At 48.2% G+C, this 13,771-nt stretch overlaps 1 protein-coding gene across 1 annotated transcript in view; it reads right to left on the reverse strand.

Moving 5' to 3' along the window:
• The window catches only part of LOC141191641 (uncharacterized), a 91,226-nt gene extending 81,055 nt beyond the window's left edge, over positions 1-10,171 (reverse strand). Inside the window, exon 1 of the mRNA XM_073661579.1 lies at positions 10,114-10,171. The gene's annotated coding sequence lies outside the window, so the exon portion shown is untranslated. The remainder of the gene's footprint in view (positions 1-10,113) is intronic.
• Between the last annotated feature and the right edge of the window lie 3,600 nt (positions 10,172-13,771).

Below are 13,771 nucleotides of genomic sequence, written 5' to 3' on the forward strand. Positions count from 1 at the left end.
GAATAGGGGTGTCCTTATTTTGACCACCATAAACTGAGACAACACTTCCCTTGTCACTGTCCGAGGTACCACAACACAAGTCCCAAAGCCAGATTGTATCTTGGATTATAAGTACATGGTCGGTATAGAACTCTCAGATCAGGTCCTTTAATCATATGATGCCATGTGAAAAGCTAAAGTATGGTGCGAAAAATTGGCCAAGCACATTGTACAGATGGCACTGTACGATGCTTTTGTGTTGTTTCGACCTGCAGGCAATATGGGGACCTTCCTTCAGTTTCAGGATGTAGTCATCAAGGCCCTAATGTTTGGCACTCAGGAAGGTGAGGGTTCCAGTTCTTCTGAAATGATAGTGCCCATATCGTCCCAGGTCAAAAATTTTCCAGGAGAGGCTTCCCAAACAGCAAAGAAAGGAAGATCACAAAAACGCTGCATAGTGTGCTCAAAGAGAGGAATCCGAAAAGACACAATTTACCATTATGAAACCTGCACTGAGAAGCCTGGCCTTTGCATCAACCCATTACTGACATTGTCAGTAATAGTACGTCCCTGTGCCCTGGGCCTAATGGACCAGGTACTTACTATTCTGCACAATGTGATCATAGCTTCTGTGCGGGGCGCTCGCCGCCAGGTGTCAGCTGATTCTCACAGCTGACGATATTGTTGCGTTTTATTAGAGCTTTACTGGCCCATGAGTTGAGATGGGCAAACCTGAACAGTACGCTACGTCGCTATCGGCAAGCGAGCAAAAAGCGTATGGCGTCACACCTCCGGATTCCAACGCATGGAATATGTGTCTACGCCCCGTTCGGTTACTGCCAGCTTCACGATAGCCCAATTACGATTACACCACCGGCCAGTTTGAAATATATTATAGGACTGGTCAGAAATCTGCGTTCTGGTAGCGTATGGCTTCGGGGGAGGGAACGATTACAGAACAAAAGAAACAGGACTATTAAATTTTATATTTAATCCAAAAGGGAGGCAGTGTTTAGGAAAAATTGACAGAGATTTTACAAAAGGAGACAATACAATACATATGCAGTTACACAAAATAATAAGGATTAAGGAAGAAACTTACTATAAGCCCGCAGAGACGATTCACTATAGCTCGAGGGGGAGGAGGCCCACTTTGATTTGAACGTTATCGATTGTGATCCGTTGCTTATAGTCTCTCTCTATACCCCCCCGACAATGAATACTGATCCATCCCCAGTGGATTATTTTATGCTGAAGGGTGAAACCTGCCCACACACCACCTGTGCTGACATTACATGGGCTGGGCTCCAGCCTTCACATTTTTATTAAAATATCTGGCTTTTGTGATAATTTATCGCTGGTTGATCGTAGAGGCCCGAAAGTGATACAGTTTTTTTCTGTTATGAATTTACCTTCTGTTAGAGACCACACACGATATAGCTGCGGTCTGTTAAATAGTTACTTTTGAGCCACAGCTCCCTGAAGGTGCTTACAGCAATGGAAAAATAAGCATATTGTTCCTTAGCTGACCCTGTCACTAAAAATATGGGCCCCATTATTATCGAAAGTATGGAACCTTAGTTATTCCATATTTTGTGTCGGCTCCGGTCCAACTGCAGAGCTCTGTTGAATCCCTGGGAACTAATCTTCCTTGGCTAGATGTACATTTATCACAAGTCTCTGTTAATTGGGTTTGCCACCTCTCTCAGTACTGGGATCTGCTTACAGGCTACTTCGACTGCGAGTGCTAATTGGATTTGTAGCACCTTTTGTGCTACCATGTCTCCTAGCTACTTCTGCTGTGGGTGATAATTTGTGTACACCCCCACTTCCCTTAACCCCCTCCCGCACCCAAGTCCAGGAATACTCGGGCCATCGGTATGGGACGGCGAACACCCCCAAACCCAGTGACAGTCAGGATCTTCCCAGGAATGAGTTCTTCTATTAACACAAACTAAGGGAGGATGAAGGATGGGGGATGAGGGTAAATTCTGCGCCAGTATCCTTAAGGCCAACAGTAACTGTGTTGCCCACAGTAACCGGTTGTAAGTTCTCCTGGACCCTGCCAACCGCCCCACCCACAAAAAGAATGGCTGCAGTAGGCCTTAGGGCCTCAGATGTGGTGTTCATCTTCTGCAGACAAGGCTGATGTCACAAACATAACACTTATGGGAGTCAAATGCAAGCCACTTCGCCTGCGAGTGCTAATTGGGTTTGTACTTAGCACTAGTGATGAGCGAGCACTAAAATGCTCGGGTACTTGTTGGAATACTCGGGTGCTCGACCCGAGCAACGAGCCTAATGTAAGTCTATGGGAAACTCGAGCATTTTTCAGGCGGCTCCCCCCGGCGGTCTGCAGAGGGCCTAAAAATTGCCCAAATCGATGAGAACAGTGCTGAAATGACATGGGGACAGCATGGGGAAGACCCCTGGAAGGATTTCTGACTCCCAGGTCACTGCTGTCAACAACGTTGTCAAAGTATTACGCCACTTTTACAGACTCACAATAAAACATACAAAAACGAAACCAAAATGGATTTTCCTGGGATATATGTCAAGGAACATCCTTTCCAGGGTAATGACTTGTATAGAAGGCAAAATAAATAACCAAAACCAAAAATACTCCTCCACACCTTGGGCTATGTTCACTTGTAGCGTTTTTCATGCGTTTTTGCACTTTTGTATTGCTTTCAACCAAGATAAATGCATTCACCAGGAAATGTCATTTTTACATTTTACAACCTTATCTGGCCATGTGGTGTGTGACACATCATCAGACACATGCATACAGTGCTGAAAAGTCATGGGAACAGCATGGGGAAGACCTCTGGAAGCATCTCTGACTCCCAGGTCACTGCCTAAAAGCATGCCCATCATAAGTGATCCTTGGCGCATGCAAAGATGGCTCCCGCCATGCACCTGTCATTGCAGACTTGCAACAATCACCGTCCACGTCCTTGTCCCAGTGCAGCGTTCAGTTGTCCCTACCCCATTCCTTGGAATGCAAGCACAAGTATGCAGGCAGCCACCCACCCATCCACCCACAGGCTGCAATACTATACTGCAGCTCTTTGCACTTGAAATATGGCCTTTTAAGCTCATAGAGGTGGAAGCTTTTCACAACCTCATGCCGGCGGCGGCCTGGTGTCCATACTTGGTCCCCAGCCGCCACTATATTTCCCGGTATCGCCTCCGCCTTCCACAAGCACGGGTCCCACAACATTACCCGTTCCCTCCCCAGTGCACTTACTGGGAAGGACCGCCTAACCACAAAAATGTGAATGTGGCCAGGGATGGTACGGAGCCAGTCCACAACTTTTTTTGCTGACAGTTGTATTTAGCTCGGTGAAAGGACTGGCATAGAGGGAAACCATATCTACCCTGCGTGTCATTTCTCCCAGGAAGTCTTGTAAAGCTGCTTGCACTTGAAACGTGGCCTTTTAGGCTCGTGGAGGCGGAAGCTTTTCACAACCACATGCCTCATGCCTCGTGTCCATACTCGGTCCCCAGCCGTCACTATAAATCCTTTCCAACATCTGCAGTGTAGAGTTCCAAAGCGTGGGGACATCACACCAGTCTGTGAGCCGGAAGCTGCAAATGCTGCTGAAACACGGCAAGGGCGGTGGAAGCTGACTTTCTAAAATGGGCACACAGGCGCCGTACTTTAACAAGCAGATCCGGCAGCTCCGGGTAGGATTTGAGAAACCGCTGAACCACGAGGTTAAGCACATGGGCCAGGCGAGCTCCCCTCGCCTCAGAGCCGCCACCAGGTTCCGGCCATTGTCACACACGACCAGGCCTGGCTGTAGGTTCAGCGGTGTGAGCCACAGATCTGCCTGGTCTTTCAGAGCTGTCCACATCTCTTCAGCATTGTGCGGTTTTTCACCTAAGCATATTAGCTTCAGCACAGCCTGTTGCCACTTGGCCGAGGCAGTGCTGCAGTGCTTCCAGCTTGTAACTGATGTGATCATTTCGGAGATGGAGGCTGAAGAGGCTGAGGAGGATGAGGTGCAGGAGCTGTAGACCGTGGGGGCAACCCTGATTGACCTAGGGCCCGCAATACTTGGCGTCGGGAGGACATGTTTCGTCCCAAGGTCCGACTGGGTCCCCGCTTCCACTATATTAACCCAGTGTGCCGTCAGCGAGATGTACTGTCCCTGCCCACAAGCACTTGTCCAAGTGTCCGTGGTTAGGTGGACTTTACCGGTAACTGCGTTGTTGAGAGCAAGGCTAATATTTTGGGACACGTGCTTGAGTAATGCGGGGACGGCACACCAGGAGAAATAGTGGCGGCTGGGGACTGAGTACCGAGGGACGGCGGCCGCCGCAATCAGGTTGCAGAATGCTTCCGTCTCCACGAGCCTAAAAGGCAACATTTCGAGCACAAGCAGTTGTGAAATGTGAGAACTTAGTAGTGTAGCCTGTGGGGCGTTGGCTGCATAATTGCGCTTGCGTTCCAAGGACTGGGGTATGGACAACTGAACGCTGCGCTGGGACAAGGACGTGGACATGCTTCCTGATGCTGCTACTTGAGAATTTGCAACAACAGGTGCAGGGCAGGAGGCATCTTCGCATGCACCATGGGCAGGGGATTGGCTTGCATGCACAAAAGCGGAAGAAGCAACAGTGCCACCCACAGACACTGTTCCTGGACCCGGGGTTCGACCCCCAAAGTCGGGTGCTTTGCTGCCATGTGCCTGATAATGCTGGTGGTGGTCAGGCTGGTCGTTTTGCCACTCCAGCTGATGCTGGCCTGGCAGGTGGTGCAAATGGCCTTTTTGGGGTTATCGGCAGAGTCTTTAAAAAAACAACCAGATTCGGGAAGACATAACAGTTGTACTGGCAACTTCCTTCGTGTTTGTGTTACGGGGAACGGTGGCCTGCCTTCTGTCTGCGGCCACCACACTGCTTCTTCCTGCTTGTTGGGGTGCTCTGCCTCCCTCCCCCTGTGTGCTGCTGTCCTCGCTCTGCATGTCCTAATGCCAGGTTGGGTCAGTTACTATATCATCCACCACCTCGTCTTCCACTTCCGCACACTGGTCCTCCTCCTGACTTTCTGGCAATTGTGTCTCATCATCGTCCACCTCTTGTGACACTTTCCCAAAGTCGCCTTTTTGTAACCATGGCTGCTCAAATATTTGGGCATCGCTACACGCGATCTCCTCTTGCCCCGCTTCAAGTGGACCGGGAGAGAGGCCCGAATCTATAAATGGAAGAGTGAATAGCTCTTCAGAGTGTCCAAGTGTGGGATCAGTTGTCTCTGGGTACTCGGCCTGGTGGGAGGAAGGAGGATCAGGGTGAGGAATATGTGGTCCAGACTCACGGCTACTGAGACTTGACCGTGTGAAAGACAGGGTGGTGGTGGTGGTGGCTAAGTGACTGGAAGCATTATCCGCTATCCAACCAACAACCTTTTGACACTGCTCTGGGTTAAATAGTGGTGTGCTGCGGTCGCCTAGAAAATTGGGACAGGAAGGTCAGGCGAGAAGATGTGGGTGTTTGTTGCGGCACAATTTCGGCTTGCCCACAGCCTTGTCCTCTGCATGCACCATTACCATCACGTCCAGTTGCCCGTCCTTTGCCACGTGCCTTGCCCATTTTAAATGGAGGACAGTATCTTCCACGCTCACTACAAATGACTGAGTTTGGAGCGAACTTATATGTGATCCGTGTGATGGAGAAACCAGTTTTAAATACCTGGCCTGTAGGTAAGTAGTTTGATCAGCAAACTGCTGTGAATTGCTTCACTGACACACTGAAATTTTTTTTTAATGGAGGCCAGAAATGGCAGTATTTTCTGACAACGTATATGTGAGCCATGTGATGGAGAAAATACAGTTTTAAATAGATGGATTTTTAGCGCTGTAATATGGAAAGGACCTGGCTGTATTCTGCAGTGCCAACAAGCAAATGGCGCAGAAAAACGGTGTTCTCTGGATTGCTTTATAAGCAAATAATGAGGATTAAGATCCAAAGAAAAGTATTCCTGGCCCTGAGACCTAGGGCCTTTGTATACAAATATGTAACAGCAGCAGAAGGCAGAATTGGAATGGAGCCTCTTGTGCTATATGCACTGCAGTCTGCTATATACACTGCCTGCCTGCCTATATACACTGCCTGCCTGATATCTCTGCAGATGGATTAGTCCTCAGAAGGACTGTTTGTTAAGATGGATATGTGTAATGTACGGTTTTTCTCCCTACATTACCTAATACACAAGCAAATCTCTCCCTGACGCAGCAGCAGCTCCCTACACTCTCTGATCTGGAGTGACTGTGACGAGCATGGCGGCGCCAGGTCTTATATACACCTGATGACGCTGTGCGGCCAGCCAATCACTGTAATGCCCACAACCAACATGGCTATGGCATCACAGTGCATGGCAGGCAATCCTTGCATGTTCATTGGCTCTGTAAAGAGCGCCAAACATGCAGGGAGGGGACCCGAGCTCCCGCCTGAGCAACCCGGAAATACTCGCCGAAATTGTCGAGCACCATGATGCTCGGGCGAGTACCGAGTAGTAGCGAGCACGTTCGCTCATCACTACTTAGCACCTTTTGTGCTATCATTTGTCCAAGCTACTTCTGCTGTGGGTGATAATTTGCATACAGACAGATGGTGGATTGTCAGCTCCTCTCTTCTAACAAATACTATAGGGGAGGAGGGGTGAAAAGTTGGGGGAAATTATTAATATTTTCTTAATACTTCCATGACAACCATCATAATACTTGCCTGTCGGGTTTAATCCACATCAGCAGTCACTGATGTGACTGTTCTACACAACAGCCACTGCGGTCAGGGTCAGCTGCGGTGCCGTGAGATCACTTGGGTTCATCAGCTGAACTGAACTTTCTAACAGCAGCTCAGCACTACACACTGTCTGTCATTTATTTATTTACACACTGACACTGTCTGTGTCAGTGTGCAGCTGGCGGTCATGTAGAGCAGTCACATTAGTGACTGCTGATGTGGATTACGTCCGACAGTTGATTATTATGGTGTTTTTTTATTTGTTCTCATTTACAATGGACAAGGGCATGAGGCATTAGGTGTTAGGTAAGTATACCTGTGTTGTTTATTTTTAAATAAATGTGTAAAATGTTGTGTCTGTCTCTCGCGTTTTTCTACAAACGATCGTGCGGAATACAAAATGTACTGTGGGGACTCTTTTTCCTGAATCTGGTGTTCATGTTTATTGCCTGTCTATTAACCCCTTTACGACCTTGGGATTTTCCGTTTTTGCATTTTTGTTTTTTTGCTCCCCTTGTTCTCAGAGCCATAGCGTTTTTATTTTTTGGGCAATATGGCCATGTGAGGGCTTATTTTTTGAGGGACAAGTTGTACTTTTAAGCCATTACTAGTTTTACCATATCGTGTACTGGAAAATGGGAAAAAAAATTCCAAGTGCGGTGAAATTGCAAAAAAAAAATGCAATCCCACAGTTGTTTTTTGTTTTTTTTTCTTTCCACGTTCACTGGATGCTAAAACTGACCTGCCATCATTATTCTCCAGGTCATTACGAGTTCGAAGATACCAAACATGTAAAGGTTCTTTTTTATTTAAGTGATGAAAAAAATCCAAAGTTTGCAAAAAAAAAAAAAAATGGCGCCATTTTCCAAGACCCGTAGCGTCTCCATTTATCAGGATCTGGGGCCGGCTGAGAGATTATTTTTTGCGCGCCGGGCTGACGTTTTTATTGATACCATTTTAGGGTAGGTACAATGTTTTGATCGCCCGTTATTGCATTTTATTGTAATGTTAGTACATCCAGGAAAGGCAACTGTTTATAACTCAACTCTGATGTAAATCTACTTAACTCTATTGATTCCGCTGACAAATTCAAGAAATTGTTCACTCATCTTTGACCAGATGATACAGGTGCATCTCACTAAATTAGAATATCATCAAAAAGTTAATTTATTCCAGTTCTTCAATACAAAAAGTGAAACTGCTATATTATATAGAGTCATTACACACAGGGGGATCTATTATATAGAGTCATTACACACAGAGGGATCTATTATATCGAGTCATTACACACAGAGGGATCTATTATACAGAGTCATTACACACAGAGGGATCTATTATATAGAGTCATTACACACAGAGGGATCTATTATACAGAGTCATTACACACAGAGGGATCTATTATATAGAGTCATTACACACAGAGGGATCTATTTCAAGTGTTTATTTCTGTTAATGTTGATGATTATGGCTTACAGCCAATGAAAACACAAAAGTCATTATCTCAGTAAATTAGAATAATTAACAAAAAACACCTGCAACGGCTTCCTAAGTGTTTAAAAATGTCCCATAGTCTGTTTCAGTAGGCTCCACAATCATGGGGAAGACTGCTGACTTGACAGATGTCCAGAAGGCAGACACTGACATACTCCACAAGGTCCCAGATTTCCAATTTTCATTTGGAAATCAAGGTCCCAGAGTCTGCTTGAGCTCTAGTGTGAAGTTTCCACAATCAGTGATGGTTTGGGGGGCCATGTCATCTGCTGGTGTAGGTCCACTGTGTTTTATCAACACCAAAGTCAGCTCAGCCATCTACCAGGAAATTTTAGAGCACTTCATGCTTCCCTCTGCCGACAAGCTTTTGGGAGATGGAAATCTCATTCTCCAGCAGGACTTGGCACCTGTACACACGGCCAAAAGTACCTATACCTGGTTTAAAAACAGTATCACTGTACTTGATTGGCCAGTAAACTCGCCCGACCTTAACCAAACAAAGAATCTATGGGGTATTGTCAAGAGGAAGATAAGAGACACCAAACCCAACAATGCAGACGAGCTGAAGGCTGCTATCAAAGCCACCTGGGCTTCCATAACCCCTCAGCAGTGCCACAGGCTGATCGCCTCCATGCCACATTGATGTAGTAATTGATGCAAAAGGAGTCCTGACCAAGTATTGAGTGCATTTACTGAACAGACATTTCAGCTTTTAAAAATATTTTTCAAGCTGTTGTTATCAAGTATTCTAATTTACTGAGATAATGACGTTTGTGTTTTCATTGGCTGTAAGCCATAATCATCAACATTAACAGAAATAAACACTTGAAATAGATCACTCTGTGTGTAATGACTCTATATAATAGATCACTCTGTGTGTAATGACTCTATATAATATAGGAGTTTCACTTTTTATATTGAAGAACTGAAATAAATTAACTTTTTGATGATATTCTAATTTTGTGGGATGCACCTGTATATTAATGATATTTTTATCTATACCCCAATATATGAAGGCCACCACTTATGATCATTCCTGAATATTGTAGATTCCTCCCACCAGCATAGGAAAAGGTTTTCATATGAGGGGGCACAGAGGCTCCCCATCGCAGTACCCCTGAGCTGGTGGAAGTACTTCCTATCAAAAATAAAGAAGTTATGAGTAAGAGTGAATTTTAGAAGATCCTCCATGAAGTCATTATGTCTGCTACACTCTATTGATCTCGATTTCAAGAAATGTCTTACTCCTCTGATATCATCCTCATGCGGTATATTACTGTACAAAGCCTCGATATCTAGTAAGGCCTGCTCCCCTACATGCATGTATACATGCTCGAGGGTCTACATGGAGGGGAGCAGGCAGAGGGAAAACCAATCAGAGGGATTATTCCAACTGCAAGACCTCAGGCGGTACTGGGGGAACATTATACTGTGTGGGGGGCATCATACATCCTGCATAAGGGGCATAATGGGGGCATTACACTGTGTGGGGGCATCATACATCCTGCATAAGGGGCATAATGGGGGCATTACACTGTGTGGGGGCATCATACATCCTGCATAAGGGGCATAATGGGGGCATTACACTGTGTGGGGGCATCATACATCCTGCATAAGGGGCATAATGGGGGCATTACACTGTGGGGGCATCATACATCCTGCATAAGGGGCATAATGGGGACATTACACTGTGGGGTCAGTAAAGGGGTCCTGTACTATGAGAACAATACGTTTCCCCCCTTCCTGTCTCCATAGTTGGGTCGTATGTATCTATTACAGGAAACAGAACAAAAGCCTTATGATTCTTATAAAGGGGCAACACAAGACCCCAAAAGAGTCTCCGTGCTGAAGGGGTTAATGCCCCCTGCGTCCAGTAATGGGGTCTCCACATACCTCCACCTGCAGAGCCGCCACCACATATATGGCTGCTCTGTGCGCACAGGAGCTGTGATGAGGTCACAGGAGGGGAGGAGTCAGGGGTCACATGATCAGGGGCCTCAGTGGATGCAGGACTCTGCTGTGCTGGTTGTCATGGTGCTGGATGAGCTGAAGTTTATGTGTGGGGTCAGGAGGGGTTTACAGGGGGGATGTAGCAGAGCCGCGTGTGTACGAGGTGTACGGAGCAGAGCCGCGTGTGTACGAGGTGTACGGAGCAGAGCCGCGTGTGTACGAGGTGTACGGAGCAGAGCCGCGTGTGTACGAGGTGTACGGAGCAGAGCCGAGTGTGTACGAAGTGTACGGAGCAGAGCCGCATGTATACGAGGTGTACGGAGCAGAGCCGCGTGTGTACGAGGTGTACGGAGCAGAGCCGCGTGTGTACGAGGTGTACGGAGCAGAGCCGCGTGTGTACGAGGTGTACGGAGCAGAGCCGCGTGTGTACGAGGTGTACGGAGCAGAGCCGCGTGTGTACGAGGCGTACGGAGCGGAGCCGCATGTGTACGAGGTGTACGGAGCAGAGCCGCGTGTGTACGAGGTGTACGGAGCAGAGCCGCGTGTGTACGAGGCATACGGAGCAGAGCCGCGTGTGTACGAGGCGTACGGAGCGGAGCCGCGTGTGTACGAGGCGTACGGAGCAGAGCCGCGTGTGTACGAGGCATACGGAGCAGAACCGCGTGTGTACGAGGCGTACGGAGCGGAGCCGCGTGTGTACGAGGCGTACGGAGCGGAGCCGCGTGTGTACGAGGTGTACGGAGCGGAGCCGCGCGTGTACGAGGTGTACGGAGCGGAGCCGCGCGTGTACGAGGTGTACGGAGCGGAGCCGCGCGTGTACGAGGTGTACGGAGCGGAGCCGCGCGTGTACGAGGTGTACGGAGCGGAGCCGCGCGTGTACGAGGTGTACGGAGCAGAGCCACGTGTGTACGAGGTGTACGGAGCGGAGCCGCGTGTGTACGAGGCGTACGGAGCGGAGCCGTGTGTACGAGGTGTACAGAGCGGAGCCGCGTGTGTACGAGGTGTACGGAGCAGAGCCGCGTGTGTACGAGGTGTACGGAGCGGAGCCGTGTGTGTACGAGGTGTACGGAGCAGAGCCGCGTGTGTACGAGGTGTACGGAGCGGAGCCGCGTGTGTACGAGGTGTACGGAGCGGAGCCGCGTGTGTACGAGGTGTACGGAGCAGAGCCGCGTGTGTACGAGGTGTACGGAGCAGAGCCGCGTGTGTACGAGGTGTAAGGAGCTGAGCCGCGTGTGTACGAGGCGTACGGAGCAGAGCCGCGTGTGTACGAGGCGTACGGAGCGGAGCCGCGTGTGTACGAGGCGTACGGAGCGGAGCCGCGTGTGTACGAGGCGTACGGAGCGGAGCCGCGTGTGTACGAGGCGTACGGAGCGGAGCCGCGTGTGTACGACGCGTACGGAGCACGGTGTACGGAGCAGAGCCGCGTGTGTACGAGGCGTACGGAGCGGAGCCGTGCATGTACGAGGCGTGCGGAGCGGAGCCGGGCGTGAACGAGGCGTGCGGAGCGGAGCTGGGCTTGTACAAGGTGTACGGAGCGGAACCGCGCGTGTACGAGGCGTACGGAGCGGAGCCGCGCATGTACGAGGCGTACGGAGCGGAGCCGCGCGTGTACGAGGCGTACGGAGCGGAGCCGCGCGTGTACGAGGCGTACGGAGCGGAGCCGGGCGTGTACGAGGCGTACGGAGCGCAGCCGGGCGTGTACGAGGCGTGCGGAGCGGAGCCGGGCGTGTACGAGGCGTGCGGAGCGGAGCCGGGCGTGTACGAGGTGTACGGAGCGGAGCCGGGCGTGTACGAGGCGTGCGGAGCGGATCCGGGCGTGTACGAGGCGTGCGGAGCGGAGCCGGGCGTGTACGAGGCTTGCGGAGCGGAGCCGGGCATATACGAGGCGTACGGAGCGGATGCTGCCCCTCTCCAGGAGCGATCACAGCAGCATGCACGGCATGAGACGTTCTTGTACTACACAGACTGTCCTGACAGAACACAGCTCGTCAGGACATAGCCCCAACCTCCAGCGACAGCCGGACAGTCCCATTGGATCGGGGACTGTTGGGGGGTTTCTGTATATAAGTTGTGTGTGATAATTGTAGAATTATTAATGTCTTAGCATAAAAGGATGTGCCTGAGTGTTTGTGCCGGGGTCCACATTCATGGAGGGGTTGAGGCGGTGCTGGCTGTATTATGCAGACGGCATCTGCCTGTAACAGTAGTAACCAGAAACTACTAGAAACTCTGCACCAAAATGAAGCAAATCCTTATTCTGGGACCTTCGCCTTGTACGTAACACCCCCGGATCCGGTACAAGCTGGGCAGATGTTCTCATTCATGTCATTTTCTGCTTAAGGTTCTGCGGTTTTCTGGCCAACTATAAAAAAGAAAAAGCGTAAAACAATATTTGTTTCTGCTGCATTGACATAAGTGCAATCTTTCATTACATATAAATCTATTACACGTCGGGTCAATGCTGTAAAGGACAGTAAAGTGCCATGGTTGTGGCTGTGGTTTTTGGGTCACTCAACTTCCCTCGCAAATGCAATCAGAAACTTGTAACTACTGATCTCTCCACAAGAAGAAGCCGACAACTCCATCAATGGGATCATTTTATAAAATTAGGTCTTCGCAAGATGAAAATGGTCTCACAAACCACATTTTTTTTAAATGTTCATAAAAAAACCCAAACAAACAAAAATAATAACCTTACTTTGATTTTCCCCCCATTTTTCAATACTTTATGTGCTAAATTGAATGTTGTCATTCCAAAGAACAACTAGTCCCACAAAACACAAGCCCTCCGTCTATGTGAATGAAAAAACAAAGTTATATTTTTTGGGAAAAAGGGGAGGAAAAAAACAAAAAATTGGTCTTGTCAGAATAATGTAATTGCTATATATATATATTTTTAAAATTGAATAATTTTACCCCAAAGTTGTGATCTCTTATAATATTATCATTCTTCATGTGAGATTAATCATTAGTCTGTAGATAAATCCAAACATCTGGAAGATGTAGAACAATATATCTGTGATTCTCTTCTGCCAGGATAAGCGCCTCCTTTCTGTCCTTTCTGTGATTGAGAAAACGCTTGAAAGATTCAGAAAGTCCGATGAGTTTTTGGAGCTTATTGTAAAGGGCCTTAATGACGACCTGGGAAAGAAACCACCAGAAACAAAGGATCCAACCAGGTAAGTTCTAATGATCCCATCTGATAAAATGATCAGCTTTATTTCCATGGGATTGTTCTGTAGAAGAGATGGGACCTGCAGCATTTTGATCCTGAACTTCACTATGTATAGATGTAGCAAAGCTTAATGTCACAATTCACACACCGCATTGATAAATTGTCTCAGAAGGTTAGCTCTCATAACAGAATTAACATCACTTATAGTGGAACTAAACTTACAATTTGTTTTCAGAATTGTGAAAATTATGGCACTTTGCAAAGCACTTCATTAGTTTCTTTGGCGTCATATCCATAAAATGATGATGATATTAAAGTGGCCTCCAGACCCTGCTTTTCCCCAGTGCAGGAGCGTTGCTGGGGTCCTAAGAGATCAGGGACCCCAGCCCCAAAGTACATGTTTCCCCATATAACCTCCCTGCCACT

Source organism: Phyllobates terribilis, unplaced genomic scaffold (assembly GCF_046119375.1).
Source record: "Phyllobates terribilis strain yellow unplaced genomic scaffold, ASM4611937v1 Scaffold_49__1_contigs__length_9717188, whole genome shotgun sequence".
Classification (NCBI taxonomy): domain Eukaryota; kingdom Metazoa; phylum Chordata; class Amphibia; order Anura; family Dendrobatidae; genus Phyllobates; species Phyllobates terribilis.